General features: G+C 37.0%; 1 protein-coding gene and 1 pseudogene across 3 annotated transcripts in view; one reads left to right on the top strand and one right to left on the bottom strand.

Annotated features, from left to right (window-relative positions):
- LOC146396914 (uncharacterized) overlaps positions 1 to 23,298 on the top strand; it is a 225,114-nt gene that overhangs the window by 147,401 nt on the left and 54,415 nt on the right. The window lies entirely within an intron of this gene.
- On the bottom strand, positions 7,480 to 8,042 carry LOC100152023 (chromobox protein homolog 3 pseudogene; annotated as a pseudogene).

Here is a 23,298-nt window from a genome sequence, read left to right as displayed (position 1 = left end):
GAAGATCTGGGGAGGCAGACTCTGTCCTCATTCATTTTACATCATGTTCTCATTGAGTCTTTATTTTCCTTTGTTCATTTGAGAAACTTGCCACCACCTTCTCTCATTTTACCAAGATAGACTTCAAATAAAGAGTTAAATATTTTCTTTGAGAAAAAAAATCAATGAAAAAACTAGAAAAAATCAGAGTGATATATTTTTCAAAGCTCTTTTAAAAAGACATTTTTCTAAATGTAGCAATAACATAAGAAAGGACAAAGGAAAATATTGAAGATCTGACTACAGAAAAATTGAAAACTTCTCTATACCAAAAGCAGCTAAATATAAAGAAAACAGTAGACTGAAAAAATGTTTGGAAGAAATATGACAAGGGTAAATGCCCTTATTAAACAGAGAGAGTAGGCCAATCGATAAGAAAAACATTAAGATAAATGGCCATCAACAGGAGATTTACAAAAGGTAAAATACAACCTGTAAACTAATGTGTTGGGGGAAAGTTCAACCTCATAAGAAACTAAGAAATGTAAATAATAAGTTACCAGTTTTCACCTAACAAAGTACTGATTTTAATAATCCTCTGAGAGCATTGAACATGTCTAATAATATGATTTGTGCTATATATATTACATTCACTTCATAAATCACTATTTTATAATGTAAAATACCACATGTATTCTTTGTAACAACATTAAAAACTTATGTATAATATGTTGTAGAAAAACAAGATTGATATGCATACACTGCATATTCACTCATATAACTATGCACAAATACTCATCTGAAAAAACTAGGAGGGGCTAAAAAACTTGATAAGGATTGCCGAATCTATCTTTGTGTTAATAAATTACTTATTTTCCCTTATTTTTCCTACATTCATGCACACATACATATATACATGCATAATTTTGTAACATTTAAAAATCTTTCTCTGAAATTTTGGTATATATGTGCATGTCTGTTTTATTTAAAGCATTTTTCTTATTAATATTGTTTGGAAAAAGTTTAGAAATAAAAATAAAAAAAATCTTAAAATCTTACATCTAGATAATCTATCATCAACCCCTTGATATATAACTTTTAATACTTTCGATAACAGTGGTAATAATAATTGATCTTTATGTATCGACGATGGAGTTCCCATCATGGTGCAGTGGAAACGAATCTGACTAGGAACCATGAGGTTGAGGTTTCGATCCCTGGCCTCGCTCATTGGGTTAAGGATCCGGTGTTGCTGTGAGCTGTGGTGTAGGTCACAGAGGCAGCTTGGATCCCAGTTGCAGTGGCTGTGGTGTAGGCCGGTGGCTACAGCTCTGATTTGACCCCTAGCCTGGGAATCTCCATATGCCACAGGTGCAGCCATAAAAAAGACAAAAGACAAAAAAAAAAAATCTATGTATCACATACTGTGCCAGACACTATTCTAAGATCTCGATGTGTATTAATTCATTAATTCTTCACAAAAAATATGAAGTAAATTCTATTACCACCCCCATAATACAGATAAGAAAACAGAAGTATAAATAATTTAAGTATTTGACCAAAGATTACATAGCTAGATACTAGCGGAGCTAAGATTCCAATATGTACCATTTCAAATATTTTTTTTCTTTTCTTTCTTTCTTTCTTTCTTTCTTTCTCTCTTTCTTTCTTTCTTTCTTTCTTTCTTTCTTTCTTTCTTTCTTTCTTTCTTTCTTTCTTTCTTTCTTTTGCTTTTTAGGGCCACACCCGCAGCATATGGAGGTTCTCAGCCTAGGGGTCAAATCAGAGCTATGTCTGTGACCTACACCACAGCTCATGACAATGCCAGATCCTTAACCCACTGAGCGAGGCCAGGGATTGAACTCACATCCTCATGGATCCTAGTCAGGTTCCTTAACTGCTGAGCCACCAAGGGAATGCCCCCATTTCAAATATTTTTAAGGGAGTCATTCTAAATATAGATTTTCATTTGCTCTTTTAAATTTAGTGGTATATTTTGAACATTTTCTTGTCATTAGTTATTCTTCCATATCCCAGGTAATAATTGGCAGAGCATATTAAAAATATGATACATCTATATGTTATCTACAAGAAACTCACTTCAAACATGAGATAGATATGATGAAAGAAAAAGGATTGCAAAAATGTAATAAGTGAATGTTTTTCAAAAGAAATATAGTGTGACTATATTCATATCAGATTAGGTAAACTTCAGAGCAAACAAAATGAACAGAGAAAAAGAGGGACATTATATTATGATAAAAGCTTCGATTCATCAAGAAGACATAGCAATCCTTAATGTATATCCACCAAACATCAAAGCAATATGTGAAGTAAAAACTGATAGAACTGAATGGAGAAAGAACAAATCCATAATTATACTTGGAGTCCAACACTCCTTTCACAAGGGATAGAACAAGTAGACAGAAAATCAGCAAGGATATAGAAGTCAACAACACCATCAATCAACAGGATCTAATTGGCATTTATAGAACACGACACCTCAAAACAGCAGAATACACATATGTTCAAGTGTTTACAAAATATGCATCAAGATAGACCATATTCTGGGCCACAAAACATACCTAAAACAAATTTGGAATAATTATAAATACAATGGGTTCTCCAACTCCAAGAAGTCAATAACTGAATAACAACAGGAAAATCTCCCAACACTTGGGAGCGCACTGAATCCTAACCACTAGACCACCAGGGAATGTCTCCAAATACTTTGAAACAAACAACACACTTTTAAATAATCCATGGGTCAAGGGGAAATTTTAAAAACACATTGGATTGAATGGAAATGAAAATATGGCCTATAAATTTGTATGACATAGCTACAGCACTGCTAAAGGAACATTGCAGCCCTAAATACATATATTTAAGAAGAAGTCTCAAATCAATAATCTAAGCTCCCACCTTAGGAACCTAGAAAAAAAAAAAAGCACATAAACCCAAAGCAAGCCAATAGAAGAAATTAATAAGAAGTGAAAATTAATAAAAAATGAAAAAAATGGGTGAAATAAAAAGTGGGTTTTACAGTTTTCAGCATAAGTCCTATAAGTGTTTCAATAGATTTTATTGAAGGGGCAGATTATGCATGAGACTGGGCCTCTGCCTTCAAGATCTCACAGTCCAAAAAAAAAAAAAAAGAGAGAGAAAGAGAGAGAGATCTCACAGTCCATTAGGGGAGTTATACAATATGTACAATTAAGGGGAAAAAACTCACAAAATTATGATGAGACAAAGATAAGCCCATGAGACATAAAGAAATGGTGATGTTCCAACTCCCTCTGCATCTCAAGATGAATGCTAGGACCAAACTCACCAAAAAAAAAATTGGAGAAACTGCTCCAGGATGCAAGATTAGGGGAAAAAATTTCCCACATGCCATACACCTTGAGGAACTTCTGTTGAATACATTGATAACAGAAGCAGTTTAAGTGGACACACAAGAGGTGATGTCTCAGCAGGTTTGTGTAGGTCATCACGCAGAAACTCAGGCACATCACGGGCCATGGGATCAACTTCTCCAGTGCAGTGTACCAGAGGGAATGGGGGAAACCAAACAAAACAGGGGCCAGGGTCTCATGTAGGTGTGTCTTTCTCTAGATGGGACCCTCACCTCTGAGGAGACCAAGGGTGATGACAAGCACACTCCTTCTGAAGCTGTCTCATCCATGCAGAGCTCAGCAGCCAGCGTGGAAATTATCCCAAGGCTTTTTTTTTTCCTTTTGTTTGTTCTACTCGCATTTAATGCTAAATTTGATGAATGTTTATGTAAGTAAATATTACGAAAGATATAATTTATTTTAGTAAAGGAACAAATACAATAAAACAGCAACACACAGTGCTCATATGCAAACAAAACTGTATTGCAGCCAAAGTTTTAAGAAAAGAAGTTGAGAAATTCTGAAAAGAAACTTCCTATTTTTTAAGTGCAAGGTGTCCCCCACCCCCCCTTCCTTTCCCACATTCCGCTCCAAACCTCCTGCTACCCAAGGAAAAGGGTGGAGGAGGGCTCCATTCTATACTGGGGGACAGAGGCTAGGGTTCATGGCAGACACCCATGGTCACACTCCTTTGTCATCCTGCACTGCCTCAGATTCTGCTGTAGGAAATTTGGGCCCATGGTCTGTGTCACACCATATAGAGTCAGCACTATGCCCTGCCACAACTGTGATCTTCAAAGTTACCAAACACTTGAATACCATCTCCCCCAACTGTCATCTGTCACAGTTGTCGGAGTCCATTCTGGTTGCTATAACAAAATATCACAGACTGGCTGGCTATAGACAACTTGTCTCATAGTTCTGGTGGCTGGTAAGCAGAAGATCAAAGAGCCAATAGATTCAGTGTCTGGAGAGAGCCCACTTTCTAGACAACCATCTTTTCACTACAACCTCATATAGGGGAAGGGGCAAGGCAGCTTTCTAGGCCAACTTTGTAAGGACACTAATCCCATTCATGAGGTCTCCACCCTCATGACCAGATTACCTCCCAAAGGCCCCACCTCCTAACATCATAACCTTGAGGGTTAGGTTTCAACATATGAATTAGGGAGGGGAACACAAACATTCAGCCCATTGCACGAGTACCCATGCCGGATAGTCCCCTGAATTCACATCCATTTTATAGCTTTACTATGTGTCTAACCCTTGAAGAAGTTACATAGTGTCATCTACATTCTACAAAGGAACCAACTGAGACCCAGTTATAAAGCAGTTAATTGCTCCCATATTTTAGTCTATATCTGCTAAGCCACAACTTAGATTTTCATTGTCAAAAGCATCTTGCAGTCCTTTATAAAACAATTAAGGCACATTTATAAAACATTTATAAAACAATTCAGTGTGTATACAAAGAAATGGGGCCAGAAACACATTGATGAGGTTTATTTAAGGAATAATAAAGAAATCTGTATGTACGTCATTTCTTTTTTTCTCCTGACATTTTGGATATTTACAAAATTAAAAAATACCCAACTTTAACTTGATGTTTCTATGCTCATCATGACATATTCTGTCCTTTGGGTAAGACGCTCTGTTTCAAGATGACATATTGTATTGGACTCCTTCAAGGAACTCTGTAGCAAAGCATGGTTGGTCACTATGGCACTGTAGCATTCGGACTTCGGTGGTAAATTTTATAGAAGCAGAGGAGGGAATGTCAACAGCTTTCCTTCATTTTTACCCCTCTTACTCCTGTCAAAATATCACAAAACTTAATTGGAAAAGGAAAAAAAAATGGCCTATATCAACCTTTATCTGTCCTTTAAAAATATCTATTTTCTCCATTTAAAATAAGATTGTTTTAAAACTTTCCGTCATATAATTTAGCTTGTAACTTGGTGGTTGCAGAGCCTAGAATTCTTAATTGTGTACAAACCATACACCAAGACAATCCTCCAAAATCCCAAAATATGTTTCTTACAAAGGATTTAGCGAGAAACCTGGGAAGTTAACTGCTTGAAAGATTTCATCAGAGAGTGGAAAATTTACTCACTTTCTTTCTCTTTTATTCCCATACCTTTAAATCCCAAGATCAACAAATTTATAGTGTTTATTTTTTAAAATATAACTCAAAGAATCAGTGTGTATAAACTCTAATATTAGTTTTTCTCTAATATTAGAGTTTCTACTAGAAGTCTCATTCATTAATTCTCAGGCCGACTTTATTTTTGATGCTGCATCTCACAAATTAGTCAGATTCTTCTCTATGTGGTCTTGGCTATACCTTATCATGCAAAAATCCACCAACATTCTGGTAGGTGGGCAGCACCTTTTGATGATTTCCTGTATCCTAATAGTCATTCAATAGAATCCAGGATTCAGGAAGAATTCACTCAAAGGATTCATACGCCATCTTAAATTAGAAATTCAAATTTGCTTTCTAAAGATTATCCTCACTCTGAATTCTCTGAGCCAATAATTCTTCTCAGTATTTCAATCCCAGTTACCTTTCAGGGCTCCCCCATTTTACTTAACTCAGGGACACACCCATAAGCCAGAACATTGATGCCTGGGAAAACACTAGTTGCAAAGCATTTCTAGCAAATATTATGAGAAAAGACACAAATGGCCTTTAGTTTTAAAAATCTTTGCCTAGTAGGCAAAGCCCAGTAGTCCAATGGCTATCACTTAGTATTCTGCCTTCTGCTACAATCTCCCAGCCTAGGGCTAGGGATATCCACTGTGTGCATCTCCTCACTGCCTTCTGCACTTAACATTCCAAAGCATCTAGATGTTTCAAGAAGTGAAGTCTCTGTAAAGTAGTAAGATCTTTAGTACACAAGGACATATGAAATTTTTTAATATGAAAATATTGACCACAGTCCCCCACAGTATTTGCAATAAATGTACAATATACAATTTAGTAACATTCTGATTACTACAAAGTTGTTGTTTTTCCTGGCTTTTGCTGAAGCAGTAACCCACATACTGAGAAGACTAAGCCTACATGTAAGGAATGGGTGGGGTAAAGAAAAAACCTACAGGTCAAATTTAGATTATCAAATTTCTTTACTCCATTTATTCCTACAGATCCTCAATTGCCAACATTTCTATCTGATTAGGTGTCCATGAACAAGTCTTAGAAATTCCATGTATTATGGAATTTCAGTCAATATAGTACAGGGATTTTAACTTCTTGTAAAGGAATAGTTCAACAGAAGGAACCTTTAAATATCCATTTAACTAAGTCTTGCTTGGCTCATTAAAACACAATAGAATTTTTCTAGTTTTTTCATTTGGGTGGGGAGGTTGTTGGTAGTGATAAAGTTTTCCTTTCAGGGATTTTGCATATAAAACTACATTTACATGACTGTAGATATCGATGTAGATTCTGATACGGCTACTTTAAAAATTGTCCAATTTAAGTTGTTTACATTATATTTAGCTTGTCCAATGAATTACAAAGTTATTCAACTTGAAATGTTAAGACTTCAAAAATTTCAATTTAACTTGAAGTGATTTCTTATATTGCTTAAAATTATGGGATCCCAGAAACATGTGCTTATGCATTGTTGTGAAATGCTGTTTTTGTTTTAGTAAATGTATTTAAAAAACCCAAAACAACAACAAAATACCCCAAGCCACATACATATGTATTTTATGTATACACACATGGGAAACCCAGAATGGTCCTTAGGCATTTATGAGTTAAATGCAAATTCTAAATTCTAATTGAGCAATGACTATGGAGATTTTCCTTAACATTTCTGTTCCCTAATGCAGAGGAAATAATATACCCTGGTATCAAATATTCTTTTCTGCTAAAAGAAGCAACTACAGAAAGCTTTTATTTGTTCAAAGGGACCAGTGCTACAGATAAAAAAACAAAAAACCCCAATAACTTCCCGAATACTACTTCAAAACGAACATATCAAACTCGATTTTCATTAGAATGTAGATATTTCTTCACACTTATAAATCAAAAGAAATTGAGACCCAGATTTTATATATATGTATAAATATATATAAAAATCAATGCAAACAATTATTGAGCTTCACCTTCTGGGCAAGAATGCCAAGGTAGTCTGTCTTCATAAAAAGCAGTTACAATTTGAGGACTCGTCATATTTGCCTCTTTTGCCAGCACCAAGTCTGCCTCATCTGAATCTTTCCATTCACGAGAAACATTAATTCTCCGCTGTTACCTGTGGCACCAATTATTCGTTCCAGATCAAGACCTCTGGCACAACCTCTTGGTTTATCAGCAGTATCTCTTTTGATTTACTATCATCAGATTCACTGTTAGATAATGACTTTCTTTTTATTCCATCTTTTTCTTTACCAGCTTTTTGAGAATTAAGAAATGCTTCAATTAACTCTGGACAATCTAAATTTTCTTCAGGTTCCCAACTATTGTCTGCATCTGTAAACCCCTTCCACTTTAGGAAATATTCCACTTTCCCATTCACTACATGTCGGTCCAGTACTTTTTCTACAACAAATTCCTCAGGCTCTGCCTCTTCAACTTTTTTACTTTTTCCATTCTGTTTCTTTCCCACTTTTGGCAATGTAGTTTTATTGGAGGCCATTTTTTATTGCAGACCTGAAGAGCTATCATTCATCGCCTCAGAGCTGCTCTGGGTCCTAGGTCTGCTGCGTCTTCAGCCCTGTGTGCCTCTAGCTCCAGACACATCCAAGGGCAAGGGGGCTGGGGCACTGCAGAGATGTGAAATTATCTGATCTGGGTAGGTGAGAAACCCTGATTGGGAGAAGTAGCAGCAGTAATAAGTGTCTGTTGAGTCCCACATAGAAAGCCCCAGTAACTGATTAAGAGCACTGTCGTAAATAGCAAGCCTTTACCTTCATGCTTTAGGACAATCTTGCTTCCTTAGGCAGACTACGAAGGTGATTGGAATTTCCCAAGACTGATGTTAGTTTTCAGTTTCTATGTATAATATGCAAACAACTTTTTGCTCTTTTCAAATTTTCTTATTTCTTTTTAATCATCAAGTAATACAAGGATATATTCTAATTCTTTTTTTTTTTTTTTTTTTTTTTTTTTTGGCCTCCTTGTGGCCTATGGAGTTCCCAAGCCAGGGCCGGGAATTGAACCTGTGTCCCAGCACTCCAGAGACACTGCCAATCCATTGTGCCACAGTAGGAACTCCAGTTTTTACTCTTAACTACACCTTTCAAGTTCCTGTTTTCCATAATAATATATCAAGGCATGTTATAAAAATTAACCTGCATTATATTGGTCAAAAATAACCTTTTCTTGAGACAGTCACAAGGATCTTCTCACTTTTTTCTATTTGTAGCTTTGGTTTTAGATTTGAAAAGTTAGCTCTGCAGCAAGTTTTGAAATTGGAAGTGTGAATCCTCTAACTTTGTTAGTCTAAGTGTATTGTATGCAGTAATATCCTGTAGACTTAGAGAATGGCTGATTTATCAAGCTCATTCATCAGGATTTCAGTTGAATGTTATCTGTGAAGATACTTTGCTCTTAGGATGCTTAGCCTCTAGCTCTTTTTTGGTAGAAGGAGAGAATGTTTTTTTTTTTTTGTCTCATATATTATTTTTTTAACCCCTCACCTTCACGAAGGCAAAGAAAATGTTCTACTTAAAGCCTTGCTACTCAAAGTACAACTTGCAGAACAGCAGCATCAGCATCATCTGGGACCTTGTTAAACCTACTGCTCTCAGGCCCACCCAGATCTGCTGAATCAGAAGCTCTCCTTTTAATAGGAACCTTAGCTGGTTTTTGCTACACTAAAGTTGGAAAAATACTGAATTAAAGCATTAAACATCTTCTGGGTCTCTGTATTGTGTATCTGGAAAAAAAATAGGGGTAAAATCAGTGGTGTCTAATGTGAAATCAAATTTAAAAAATGATGCAGGGGAACTCATTTATAGAACAGAAACAGACTCACAGATTTCAAAAGCAATCTTATAGTTACCATAGGGGAAACCATGGGGGAGAGGGAGGCATAAGGAGGCATATGCACACTACTGTGTAGAATAGATGATTAACAGGAATCTATTGTATATCTCAGGGAAATATACGCAATAGTTTGTAATAACCTATATAGGGAAAAAATGGATAAAATGGATATGTATGGCCCATTCACTTTGCCGTACACCTGAAACTAATACAACATTGTAAGTCAACTATCCTTCAATAGAATTAAAACAACCAATGGAGTCTATCATAGGATACTATGAGTTTCAAATAATATGGAATGTGGCAGTGTTATCCAGCTGACAAGTATTAGTATCAGTCAATGAATGAAAAACTTACAGGATTAGGAGTTTCCTTTGTGGCTCAGCGATTAACAAACCTGACTAGGTTCCAGGAGGATTCGGGTTTGATCCCTGGACCCACTAAGAGGGTTAAGGGTCTGGTGTGGCTGTGAGCTGTGGTGTAGGTTACAGATAAGGCTCGGATCCGGTGTGGCTGTGGCGTAGGCAAGAATCTGTACCTCCGATTCAACCCGTATCCTGAGAACTTACACGTGCCATGGGTGCAGCCCTAAAAAGAAAAAAAAAAGCTTACAGGATTATAGTACAAATTAAGTGAAATGTGCATGGCACAAGTACTTGGAGTACTGTAAGATTTAATCACAGAATTAATCATCCATTTATTTAATATAATAAATATTTATAAAGCTCCTGTTAGATACCAGGTACTGATCCTACCTTTGCTCTTACACATGTTACAAGTGACAAACAGTCAAGAGGTCCATAGCTAGAGAAATTCTTCAGAGTGGTTAGAGGCCACATTCTGTGGTCCAAAGCCCTTTTACCCATCAGGAGCATAAAGAGATGTGCTTAGAGCCTGATAAAAGTGACTTCCAACATATTTTAATCAGATTTCCCTTCCCTTCTCAGAATTGGCAAGTCTCATTTACATTTAACACTTCTGTGTTGACTCAGAGACAGCTTAGTTTTAATAATGCAAACCAGCATTCGATGCTGGGGATATAAAACATCTATTATCTCTTTACACTTGTTTTACTCTTGTGATGCATGAAGTGACAAAAATCCATGAGGCACAGATGCAGCCTAAGTTAACAGGCATTTTCAGAGACACAAACACATAGGCATACAAGCAAGGCAACACTGGAAAAAACTAAGTAGACCCGATAATCGAAAAAGACTTACAGAAGAAATGCCATATATTCTTTAAAAAGAAGGCTTGCTCAGAATGTTCTCCCTTCACTGAATCATAGCCTCGAAAACTCCTAAGGAACCTGAGGAAAGATTTAGTCCAAGTGGTATCAGCACAAATGTGATGAGCCCGGAGAAACAAAACAAAACAAGGGAAAGCCTGTAGCTTGTAATTACTGTTGGAGGGAGAACCCATAGCTTGTAACTACTGTTGGAGGGAAAAGATGGGGACAAATGGTAAATCTCTGACTGGTCAGTCCACACACTTCCCAACCCTTCATTCATAGAAGGGGAACTGAGTCAAGAGATTAAATTTCTATGTTGTCTGTTTCACTAGCGAATTTAAAGCCACTCTACTCTAAATACACTGAAAAATTCACCATCTACTTTATAAGTAATTCATGCTAACAAAAACATGTCAGGAGGTACCTGTGGCCAGGGGAAATGAGAGCATTATGATCAGGGGGTAGGAGAAGATGTCAAGAGGTGGCTTCTGCAGAGATTGAAAAGCTGATTCTAAATTCACGTGAAAATTCATATGGACTCAAAGGAGCCAAAATCATGAAAAAGAACAAAATTGGAGGACTAAAACTTCCCGATTTTAAAACTTAGTACAAGCCTGCACATATTGAGTGGATGTAATGCTAGCATTAAGTGTAGACCAATAGACCAATGGAATAGAATTGGGAGCCTAGAAAAACCCTCACATTTATAGGTAATTGATTTTTGACAAAGGTGCCAAGACAAATAAAGGAAGAAAGGTCTTTTCAAAAAAGGGATAATTTTTCGCTGGGATAATTGAATACTCACATGCAAAAGGATGAAGTTGGACCCCTAACTTACACCAGTTGATTCAAAGGGGATCATAGACCCAGATGTAATAGCTAAAACTATAAAACTCTTAGGAGAAAAAAATAAAAGTAAATCTTCATGACCTTGTTTTAGGCAAAGGTTTCTTGGATACTACATTGAAAGCCTAAAAGGGAAAAAAACAAAAACAAAAAACAAAAGGAAAAAGTCACAAACAAAGTCACAAAAGGAAAAAAAGAAAAAAACAAAAACAAGTAAATCAGACATCATTAAAATTAAAATATACTTAATAGTGATCTCCAAATTCCAGGCTAACTGCTTCAGACTACCCTGGAGAAAAGGAAAGGAAGACTATTTTTAAAAATGTGGAATATCAAGTCATCTCCTCAGAGAGTATGGAAGTTGTACTTTTTAAAAGCTTCCAAAATATTACTGAATAGTGTACAAGATTTGGAACTCCTGATCCAGAGATTGATATAAAACATACAAAACAAAATGAGGGGAATATATAGGGGAATATTTTCTCATTTCAGTATGAGGGAACATTTTAAATACATAAAAGCAAAGAAATAAACTATTCATCAGTTCATTAAATAAATATTTTGTGGACTACCAGGCACATGCATTTTGGCTACATGAAATGGTTAAACTTGTGAATATCAACAGTCATCATATACAGCATTTAAAAACAAACAAGGAAGAATTATTTTTAATGCCCATGGTAAAGAAAAGATATCCTTAATATGTTAAAAAAAATTCTTAAAATTCACTGAGAAAAAGCAAATGATAAAATAAAAAAATAGGAGGTTGACATAGTCCACAAGAAAAAATAAACTCCCCAAATTAAAATGCAAATATGTGAAAAACTGACTTTTCTAATAGTCATAGGAATGGAAACTACTTGGATAAAATACTATGTATGTTTATTAAGATGTTAAATATGGAAACAAATGGAATGACAGCAAGTTTGGCAAGAGTACAGTTAAAGGAGTTCTTTCTTGCATTGCTCTTAGCAGTTAATATTGTCATATATGAGTCTCATTTTCTTTTTCTGCCAGCTTTCATTAAGTTACGCCATGGTAGCAAACTATCCCTAAATTTTGTGGCCCACAACAATAAATTTTATTTATCATTTTAGTTGTTGACTGGCTGTGGCATTGTTCCACGTGTCTTCTTCATTGTAGGTTCCAGACTGCTAATAGGAACATGCTGTTATTTGGCATGGAAAAAAACACAGAACTGGAAACAGCAATGGTTCTCAAAGTTTCTGCCAGGAAGTAGCGCATGTGACTTCTACTAATGTTCCTTTAGCCATTGAAAATCACGTGTCCAAGCCTGGTATAAATGGGATGGAAGAACACAAGAAAAGGGCTCTGAAAGAATGGTCCAAGAAGAAGACAACAAATACTATGAACAAATTATATAAACTTCCATGGTCTTCCACCCTTTTACATAAAAAATATACTCTGCACCCAAGGAAAAGTATGTCCCAAAGACCTATCTAGTTATGGCTTCAGACCCAAAACCAAGATATCTTTAATAGTTTCTATGCCTAGTCTTCATATGGCTCACCTTGATATGGAGACCTGTGAATTAAAGAAACAAGTTATCTGCACCATCACCCTCCCCTGTATATGCACACGCATGCACACCTCCACACACACAAAAGGGACAGTATAACCAAAACAGATACTCTCACATGGCAAAGGAACAGATGATGTTGCAACAGCAGCAGTTCTGGGAGGGAGGAGAGAAAGCTGTTGACCCAGGACCAACCAATGGGTGTGCAATTGTTCTGATATCAGCATGAAAGATGACAGGGTTACATCTGATGTTCCATTTGACCAAATGGAGACAACCACAGAACTTCTGGGCAGGGAGAAGGGAGTGCAGAGAGAGGGAAAACAGAAACCTTCAGTCAGTATGAGCCCAGAGTAAACTAGAACTCCAGCTCATAGAGAAGAAAGTGAATACTTAGAAGGATGGCCAGCAAAATCAACATTAAGGGGATGCATTCACTTTCAACAAAACGCAAAAACTTAAAACAATCACATGTTGACTTTACAATTGGTATATTTAAGATCTTCGAAGAGATAAAGTAAGAATAACATCCATTTTTGAAAAGAACAAAAAAATTAGTGAAACAAAATAGAATAAGTCACCATAGATAAGAAATGGCAAAAGTGTCCAAGCAAAGATTCCTCCATCCTGGTTCAAAGTTCTCACAGAAAACTCATCACCTCCACAGCCTAGATGTAGATGAATTTGAGCTCTCTCTGGATGCCTTGCCTTCCAGCTCACTCTGTATAGTGTTCATTTCTGAGCAGACCAGCTCTGTGGCAATCAAAGGACCATCTTGCCAAATCATGTCCAGCAGAGTCATGCCAAGTTTCACCTGATTGAATTTTTATCATGGGCAATAAAAATTTGAAAATATTCACCCTTCTCCTTACAAGTCAGATTTCCTAAATGTGAAGAGAAATGATCATTACCTGATTTTCACTCAGGAGGGTTACTGATACAGATCTGGTGCCCTGAAGCCCATTCTGAGATAGCGATGATGAGCAAGTGATTTGTTCAGGATGTACTCCAGGGAGACCTCACACAGGGTTGGGGGGAACAGCAAGGAAACAAAAATCCACAAGACTAGGGTACAGTTTCAGGCAGAGTTTCAGCCTTCCGTCATGTAAAATGTATCTAAGAGTTGTGCCTACCCTGAAGCAAGGCAACTGGTCTTTCACATGCCTGCACCTGTCAGTCTCTGGTGTAAACTCCCAGCACTTTCCTATCTCCATGCCTATAGGTAAGGCAGCTACCAGAACCTGCAGGGAGGTCTCCAAAGAAGTCCCAAGCACTGGCTCCAGAAGAAAAAGTGCCCAGAAGCCCAGGGAGAGGGTCACAGAAAAGGTAAAAGGCAGCTCAAGGGATTTAGCAGAGTTTGGGTATTTGTCTGCTGCAGTTACCTTTTCTTGTGGTCAGCACCTGGGATAGTTTGTGATGATTTTACACTTCTAGAAGGTGAACTGGGCCAAGAATAGAAAGAAAACTGCAACATAAAATGTATAGGCTTTCTTCACATGTGAGTGAAAGGTGTGTCATGGCCATAAAGCCTGAATGTTAATTAGTAGGAGGACATCAGGAAGGAACAAATCATTAGGTCTAAATGAATTACAGAACTTAAATTTTGTTGAAACTATCACCCAAGCTATGGTTTTCACAAGCAATCTCAACTATTTCTGAATTATTTGAAAATAATGCAAGATTAGTTTTGGAAGTAGTTGATAGTTTTAGAAATCATTAAGATGCAAAGTCCTTTATTAATTTTGCTGATGTACTTCCAATAATACTCTTGTAATTAAGAAATCTGACAAAATAACTTTAGTAAATGTGTTTCATTGCCTATCAAATTATGATTTTTCTAGCTAAGACTAATCTTAGTCTTAATATTTTAATCAAAATAATCTAGAATCTAATAATATCAATATCTATAGATAAAATGAGTGTGCAGCAGTTTGAGACTTCATAACTTAGAATAAGCAGATTCATGGATTGGAATGTTCATGGTTTCAATTTGCACGGTCCAAGCATCCTTCCTAAAATAAGAGAGAAAAAGGAAAAAAGCTATCAAAATATGTGAGGTTTTTTGGTGACCATGGACAACTCCCTGTAGCCCCTTTGCCAAAGTATTGGCATGAATAATATACACTTATGTGCCGGCCTATGGCTAACAGAAGAACAGTGACAACAGAGAAGGGATGTGCCTAAGTCATGCTGTAGAGAGGACAAGAAACTGTGGTGAAGGTGACTGGTCACAGTTTTTGCTTGGGACTTTTTATAATCCAACTAAAAACTAAACTTTTTTTGTTTTTAAAAAAGGCAGACAGATTGGTATAAAAAAAGAACCAATTAAAGTCCTGGGAAATAAAAAAAAAAGTCAGTGAAATTGTTTTAATAAAATGGATGATTCAGATTCATTAAACTCCAGATAGGACAGAATTCAACTGAACTGGTGAATTAAATGGGACATCAATTAAGTGGAAGCTCTCTGAAGGTTTTACTTAGAGAGAGATCAGAAGATTAGAAAGAGTGAAGAAAGTTAAGAGATATGGAGAATAGATTGAAAGGTTCCAATGTATGTCTAATAAAATTTTCAAAGTAAAAAATAGAGGGAATGGAGAAGCAATATAAAAAAACAATGGCCAAGGAGTTCCCATTTTAGCTCAGTGGGTTACAACTGAGCCAACTAGTATCCATAAGGATGTGAGTTTGATCCCTGGCCATGCTTAACGGGTTAAGGATCCATCATTGCCATGAGCTGTGGTATAAGCCAGGAGCTGCAGCTCTGATTCAACCCCTTAGCTTGAAAAAAAAAAAAAAAAGGAGTTCCTGTTGTGGCTCAGCAGTAACAAACCCAACTAGTATCCATAAGGATGTGGGTTTAACGCCTGGCCATGCTCAGTGGTTTAAGGATCTGGCCTTGCTGTGAGCTATGGTGGAGGTCACAGATGTGGCTTGAATCCTGAGTTGCTGTGGCTGTGGTATAGGCTGGCAGGTATAGCTCCAATTTGACACATAGCCTGAGAACTGCAGCCCTAAAAAAAGACAAAAAAAGAAAAAAGAAAATAAAAAAAGGTCAACAATTTTCTAGCATTACAAAAGGCAGGAGTGGGAGTTCCCCAGTGGCTCAGAGGGTTAAGGATCCAGCATTATCACTGCCTGCTTTGGCTTGGGAACTTCCACATGCTGCGGGTGTGGCCCAAAAAAAAAAAAAAAAGGAATTTTTAAAAATCAAGAGCAAAATAAGAGGAATAGAAATAAATAAATAAATAAATCCACAATCAGATAAGCTGCAATGATGATGCAAAAATCAAGAATACAGAGAAGGCGTAAAAGCTATAAGAAAAACAACTAGGAGTTCCCGTCGTGGCGCAGTGGTTAACGAATCCGACTAGGAACCATGAGGTTGCGGGTTCGGTCCCTGCCCTTGCTCAGTGGGTTAACGATCCGGCGTTGCCGTGAGCTGTGGTGTAGGTTGCAGACGCGGCTCGGATCCCGAGTTGCTGTGGCTCTGGTGTAGGCTGGTGGCTACGGCTCCGATTCAACTCCTAGCCTGTGAACCTCCATATGCCGCGGGAGCGGCCCAAGAAATCGCAACAACAACAACAACAACAAAACACAAAAGACAAAAAGACAAAAAAAGAAAAAGAGAAACAACTAAATTGCTCTCAAATTCTCATAAGCAGCAGCAGAACTCGGAAAACAATAGGATGACATCTCTCAGTGCTGAAAGGACATAATTGTCACCTGAAATTATATATTTATAAACCTTCAGTCATAAGTTATTGCAAAATAAATACATTTCAAGACTTATAAAACAAAAAGTTTACTATTCACACACCCTCACTGAAAGAACTGTTGAATAATATATTTCAACAAGGAAAAAAATAGTGGATGCAGAGAAAAGTTTATTATATAAAAAACAGTAGTGAGTAAAAATTGTCTGTAAATATAATAAGATATTTATATTTAAAATAAGGAAACAAAGCATTAGAAAACAATAACAAGAGAGGCAAAATCATAAGAACAGTATGTAATGAAGTGCACCAAAGCCTTTTTCTACATTTTTATTTGAGACTAGAGAGATACTAAAATTCATAAAAACATAATTAATATATGTTCAATTCAGATGGCAGAAAAGGAGGTAAAAGCAAATCCAAAAGGAATATGATAAGCAAAAAAAAAAAAGTAGATGTAAAAATAAGGGTGAACAGTTCAATAATCATTCAAAACAATTTCTTTTTAATCTGTATATTCATTGCCTATTAGAGGCACACATAAAATAATGTAATGTAAAAGTCCAAACCTAGCAGGAAAGATGAATCATTAACATAAATACAAGGCAAAAATAAGAATATCAGAAATACAGATAAGCCTTTGTGAAAGTTCAAAAAAAGAGGGAGACAAGAAAGAGAGAACCTGCAAAATATGAAACTAATCAGGAAAGACTTCCTGAAAGAGGAGACATTCGATTTGAGTCTTGAGGAATGGATTGGAGCAGGCTTGGTACAGGTGAAGAAAAGCATCCACACTGAAGATCATGGGATTTGTAAATGGAGGAGTTGACAGCCATAGGGGACTTGCCACATTAGTTTTAGGCAAAGGGAGTCACTGAAATGCTATGCATGGGGGAATAATATTATATTCTCAAATCCCGAAGATTTCAGGTGTCAAAGAGTAGATAGAAGGAGGACTATGAAAAAAAAATAAATACATGCTTCATGATGTTCCCAATATCACAGACTGCCAGTACCAGTTTTGGAGATTAACATGCTTACAGGTCCACTGGAAAGTGACCTGCTTTCCTAGGAACTTCATTTCATAGCAGGGCAGTGGGATCTGGGTTCTAGTCTTGCTCTACTAATATGGTAGAGAGTGTGAACCAGGTGCCTATTCTTAGGAAATCACTGCCATGTGGTATTTCCCATGCAGCTCTTCCTTGCTCTAGCTTTGGTAGGGGCAGGCTGACGTAGAAAAATAAAACTCAAGGAGTAGAGAAAAATTCATCTTAATCTCCTGCTATCTTCAGGAAACCATGGTAAACACTTCACTTCTATATTGTGGGAGAACTATCCAAGATTGTCCTCTGCCTCAGTGATCATGATTTTTAAGTGTTGTTTCTGTTCCCCATAGTCTAAAACCAGATTTTTCATTTGGCTTTGTGTTTTTATTTTCCTGGAAGTTATTTTTTTTCATTATCTTTTTATTACAAAATTTTTTCAATACATACAAAAGTATTCATCTATAAGTATTAATGTTTTGCTATGTATCTCTAAGAGTTGACCCCTCTTGAAGAAAAAATTCCACAATCATACCTAAAACAATTCCATAATCATACTTAAACAATTCATGATGATGCCTTAGCATAAATACATACAGTCAGTGTTCAGATTTTTCCAAGTATTTATCAATTCAAAAAAACAAAAAACAATTGGTTTGTTTGAAACAGAAATCAATGTGGTTAATAGGACTCTTAAATCCCTTTTAACTTGTAGATTTCCTCCATTTCTCTATTTTCTCTGAATTTTATGTGCTTTGGTTTTTCTGCTGTTGTTTTTGTTGGTTGGTTGGTTGGTTTTTCTGTGGGAACCAGGTCATTTCTTCTGTAGCATTTCCTACAGTTTGGATTTTGCTGATTGCATTCCTGCATTGTCATTAATGTGTTCTTCTGTCCCCTGTGCCTCCTGAATATTGACATTTAGATCTAGAGGCTTCATCTAGAGTCAGAGTTAGAATGAAGTTCTAGAAAAACAGGTCACTTTCCAGTGGATCTGCAAGCAAAACGAACTCCATAGCTTGTACCAGAAAATTGTGACATCAGGAGCACCAAGAAGTGTGTATTTATTCATTCTTCCACATTCCTCTTTTGTGTGTGCTCATGTACATTCACATGGGCATGCACACACGTGCAACACACACACACACAACACACACACAACACACACACACACACAACACACACACACACAACACACACATACACATACACACATACAGTTAGCAAGACTATTTCCATCAGGACATACATAAATGCCTGGCTGTCTCCTGTATTGCCATGTTTGCCATTTATAAGCATTGTCTGGCTCCATTGCCTGCATTCATTAATGCTTTAAAAACCACAAAATAGTCTAATGTATTATTCTTTGAATATCAGCTGAAATTCCTCTATACAGAAAAGCTCTCTCTTCTCAACCTGTTATCCAGAGGAAGAAATCCTAAAATAAAGGCAGGATAAAGGTTTGATGTTTTCCATTTATTTTCTATATTTTAAAACAATAAGTGATTCCCTAACATCCTTCAAAATTTACCAGTTGGTTTTCTACTATTATTAATTACTGTTATGTACACATGCATTGAAACATTTGGTATGTTTTAATACAGTGCAGTTTTTATCCTTCTGGATGACCAATTTCTCCCATTTTTAACCAGCAGGAGCTCATTCAAGTAATCTCCTAAGTATTTTGATACATCTCTAGTAGTAGTTTATAGCTTCTTTTCTGTCTAGTACGACAAATTGTGTTAGGCCCTTCTCAAAGCGTTTCTTCCCCAGAGGTGGAAACAGCCAATTCTCCAAGAAGCCCCAGTTCTTCTCAGTGGTAAATGGTAGTAGAAATGGCATTCTAAACCCTAGAAATGCTCACTGCATTCTGAACTGGTCATTACTTCTAGGCCTTCTTTGTCAACAGATAGGAAAATATTTTAAGGTAAAATATTTTCACAATGACAACTCAAATACAGAGTTACAGAGTTTTTGCTGAACCTCATCTATCTTACATCTTTCTCTCCTTTCAACCATGCCAAAAATCTCAGTTTTCAATGTCAATATCATAATCACTTGTTGACTCATTACACAGAGTCTCGGAAAAACAATACGAACCCTACTCTTACCAATATGATTACTGTACCCAACACTACCCTTACTGAATAGGATTTAAGATATTTTTCAGTCCTTTTGTCCCTGGAGAATAAATATTCCTCTAGAGATGTAGAAGCACTGTATTTTAGTGTCACTTGGAACGGTTCCTTTCTGCCTGGTTATACTGACAGTTGGATCCACAATTAGGTTGATTTGTTTCATTTTCCTGAAAATCTTTTTCAAGTTCAATTAGTTTTCTTACCATCTCATCTGTTGACTTTGCATTTCATTTTCTTACCTCCTTTTCTTTTCTTATTCTTGTTTCAGAAAGGCTGTTTTTTTTTAAATGCATGAGTTAGGTAAATGTTCCTCTGTACCCTGATTGTAAGTAATTTTGCTTCAGGATTCTTTGAAAGACCTCACTCTGTTTGTGGTTTGTTTTGGTTTTTTGCCATTTCCTCCTTAAATACGGTTCTTTTTAGCTAGGCCTGGTATTAGTTAACAGAGTGAATGGCTTGCTTTGCCTGCCTCTTCTCCAGTGCAGGTCCTGATTTAGGTATAATAATTGATAATGATATATTTATGCACTAAGAGGCATGAACTAAGGACCAAGTACTATGTTCTGAGAACTGACTTAATCTCTCTTACAGCCTTATGACATATATATGGCTATCTCTGTTTTAGAAATGAGAAATTCAAAATGTGGAATACTTTACCCAAAATAATATAGCTAGCAAGTGCCAGGACCAAGAAGAATCCCTTCTCAGAGTTAAAGCTAGAAGAGAAACTGAAGTTCACCTCCCTAACTCCAAATTCCAGCATCTAGGGTATTTCGTACTGCTTTGATTTTTAAGCCTGACTTTAAAGGCAAAGAATGTCATCCCTAGTCAAGGTAAATTGAGGGCTTTCACTCGACCAAATGCACTTCTCAAAAATCTGTGCTCTGCTATCCACTCCCAGCATTTCCTGTTGCCAGGGCTCACCTTTTTTCCATCTTTGTCCTCTAGGATACAACACATGACATCCAGTCTCTCTCTAGGTGGTATGTGGAAATTATAGACTCTGAACAGCACAGAACAAATCCAGTGGAAGTTAGAGATGGTGGGCAAGACTCTGGTCTCTCAGAAAGGGGCCTGCCAGTTTCCTGGAGCAGAATCTGTCTTGACCTTTGGGCAAACAGTGGGAAGAGAGATGATTGTTCCTCCTACTTATTCCCTGGCAGTTGGCACCATCCCTTTCAGAGAGGACAGTGGGCAAAATCTGTCCTGTCCAGGAAGCTGAGAATTCTGAAGCCATGCTCTATTGATCCTAAATTATCAAACAATGTTATAAATTACTTGCATTGATAAGAAAAAGAGGCTGTGAGACAATAGGTACCAGACCAATCTTTCATCAGAACCGTAGTTAGAGAAATTTCCCCCAAAATGTTAAATGATTGAATATTCCTATTTTCAGAACTGTTTTTCTATAATTTCATTAACATTCACATAGCAACTGGGAGGAAAATCTTTCAAGATTGCCTGAGGCTCTTTAAAGTGAAAGTCCTCTATATGTTAAATAATTTAATCTTCACAACAAACCAATGAGGCAAAGGTTAATTTTCCAAACTGTCAAGTAAGGAAACTTCACCGGAAAGAAAATTTGACCAAGGTCACATTGCTATTGAGCCCTGGAGGCTGAATTCCAAAGCATTTCCACTACTGTACTTTACCAGGAAGCTTCCTTTTGTCCAGGAGGAAAGTTCTCTAGGGAATATTGATCCCTGATGTCCAGGAGAGAAGCAGATTTGAGCTCCCAGGTACAAGACCTCATATGCTGTTCGTCATCTACTTAATCTCCAGCCTGCTTTGGGACAAGGCACTTATTTAAAAATTTTACTGAAATGCAATTGGTTTACCGTGTTATGTTAATTTCTGCTGTACAGCAAAGTGTTTCAGTTATACACATATATGCATTCTTTTCCACTGTGGTTTATTACAGGATATTGAATATAGTTCCCTGTCCTATACAGTAGGGCCTTGATGTTTATCTACCCTACATAAACTAATTTACATCGGCTAGTCCCAAACTCCCAGTTCTTCCCTCCATCATCCCCTCCTTGGCAAGCACAAGTCTGTTCTTTGTATTTGTGAGTCTGTTTCTTTCATAGATATATTCATTAGTGTTGTATTTTTAGATTCCACATATATTATATAGCATTTGTCTTTTTCTTAGTTCACTTTGTATGATGATCTCTAAGTCCATCCATGTAGCTGCAAATGGCATTATTTCATTCTTTCTATAGCTGAGTAGTATTCAATTGTATGTATGAACCACATCTATTTTTTTTTCTTTTTTTTTTTTTTTTTTTTTTTTTTTTGGCTTTCTTCTTTCTTTTAGGGCCGCACCTGAGGCATATGGACATTCCCAGACTAGGAGTCTAATCGGAGATGTAGCTACCAGCCTATGCCACAGCCACAGCAATGCCAGATCCAAGACATATCTGTGATCTACACCACAGCTCACAGCAATGCCAGATCCCTAACCCCCTGAGCAAGGCCAGAGATCGAACCCACAACCTCACGGTTCCTAGTCCGATTCACTTCTGCTGTGCCGTGACGGGAACTCCATGTACCACATCTTTATCCATTCATTTGGATGTTTTTTTTTCTTTTTATGGCCACACTTCTGACATATGGACGTTTCTGGGCTAGGGGTTGAATTGGAGCTGCAGGTGAGGCCTATGCCACAGCCACAACAATACCAGATCCAAGTCACACCTACAACCTATATGGCAGCTTGCAGCAATCTTGGATCCTTAACTCACTGAGTGAGGCCAGGGATCCAACCCACATCCTCACAGACACTATTAACCTGCTGAGCCACAATGGGAACTCCGGCCATTCATTTGTTGATGGATATTTAGGTAATTACTATGTCTTGGCTATTGTGAATAGCACTGTTAGGAACATATAGGTGCATGTTTCTTTTTGAATTATAGTTTTGTCTGAATAAATGCCCAGGAGTGAGATTGCTTGATCATATTGTGATTCTATTTTTGGTTTTCTGAGGGACCTCCATACTCTTTTCCATAGTGGCTGTACCAGCTTACATTCCAAAGAGTGTAGGAGGGTTCCCTTTTTTCCACAACCTTCTCCAGCATTTGTTATTTGTTGACTTTTAATAATGGCTCTTCTGACTGGTATGACGTGGTACTTCATTGTCATTTTGATTTGCATTTCTCTAATAATTAGCGATGATGAGCATCTTTTCATGTGCCTATTGGCCATCTATATCTCTTCTTTGAAGAAATGTCTATTTAGGCTTTCTATTTTTCTTTTTCCTTTTTCTTTTTTTGGCCACACCTGCAGCATGTAGAAGCTCTCAGGCCAGGGATCAAACCCATGCTGCAACCTGTGCCACACCGATCCTTAACCTACTGTGCCACACAGGAACTTCCTCTGTCCATTTTTTGACTGGGCTGCTTTTTTGTAT

The sequence above is a fragment of the Sus scrofa genome, chromosome 14, assembly GCF_054392235.1.
Source record: "Sus scrofa isolate SSC_HxYL_T2T_F1_AM1 chromosome 14, Sscrofa_HxYL_maternal_Yorkshire_Landrace_v2.0, whole genome shotgun sequence".
In the NCBI taxonomy this organism is placed as follows: domain Eukaryota; kingdom Metazoa; phylum Chordata; class Mammalia; order Artiodactyla; family Suidae; genus Sus; species Sus scrofa.
This window is presented reverse-complemented; position numbering and strand designations above follow the sequence as displayed.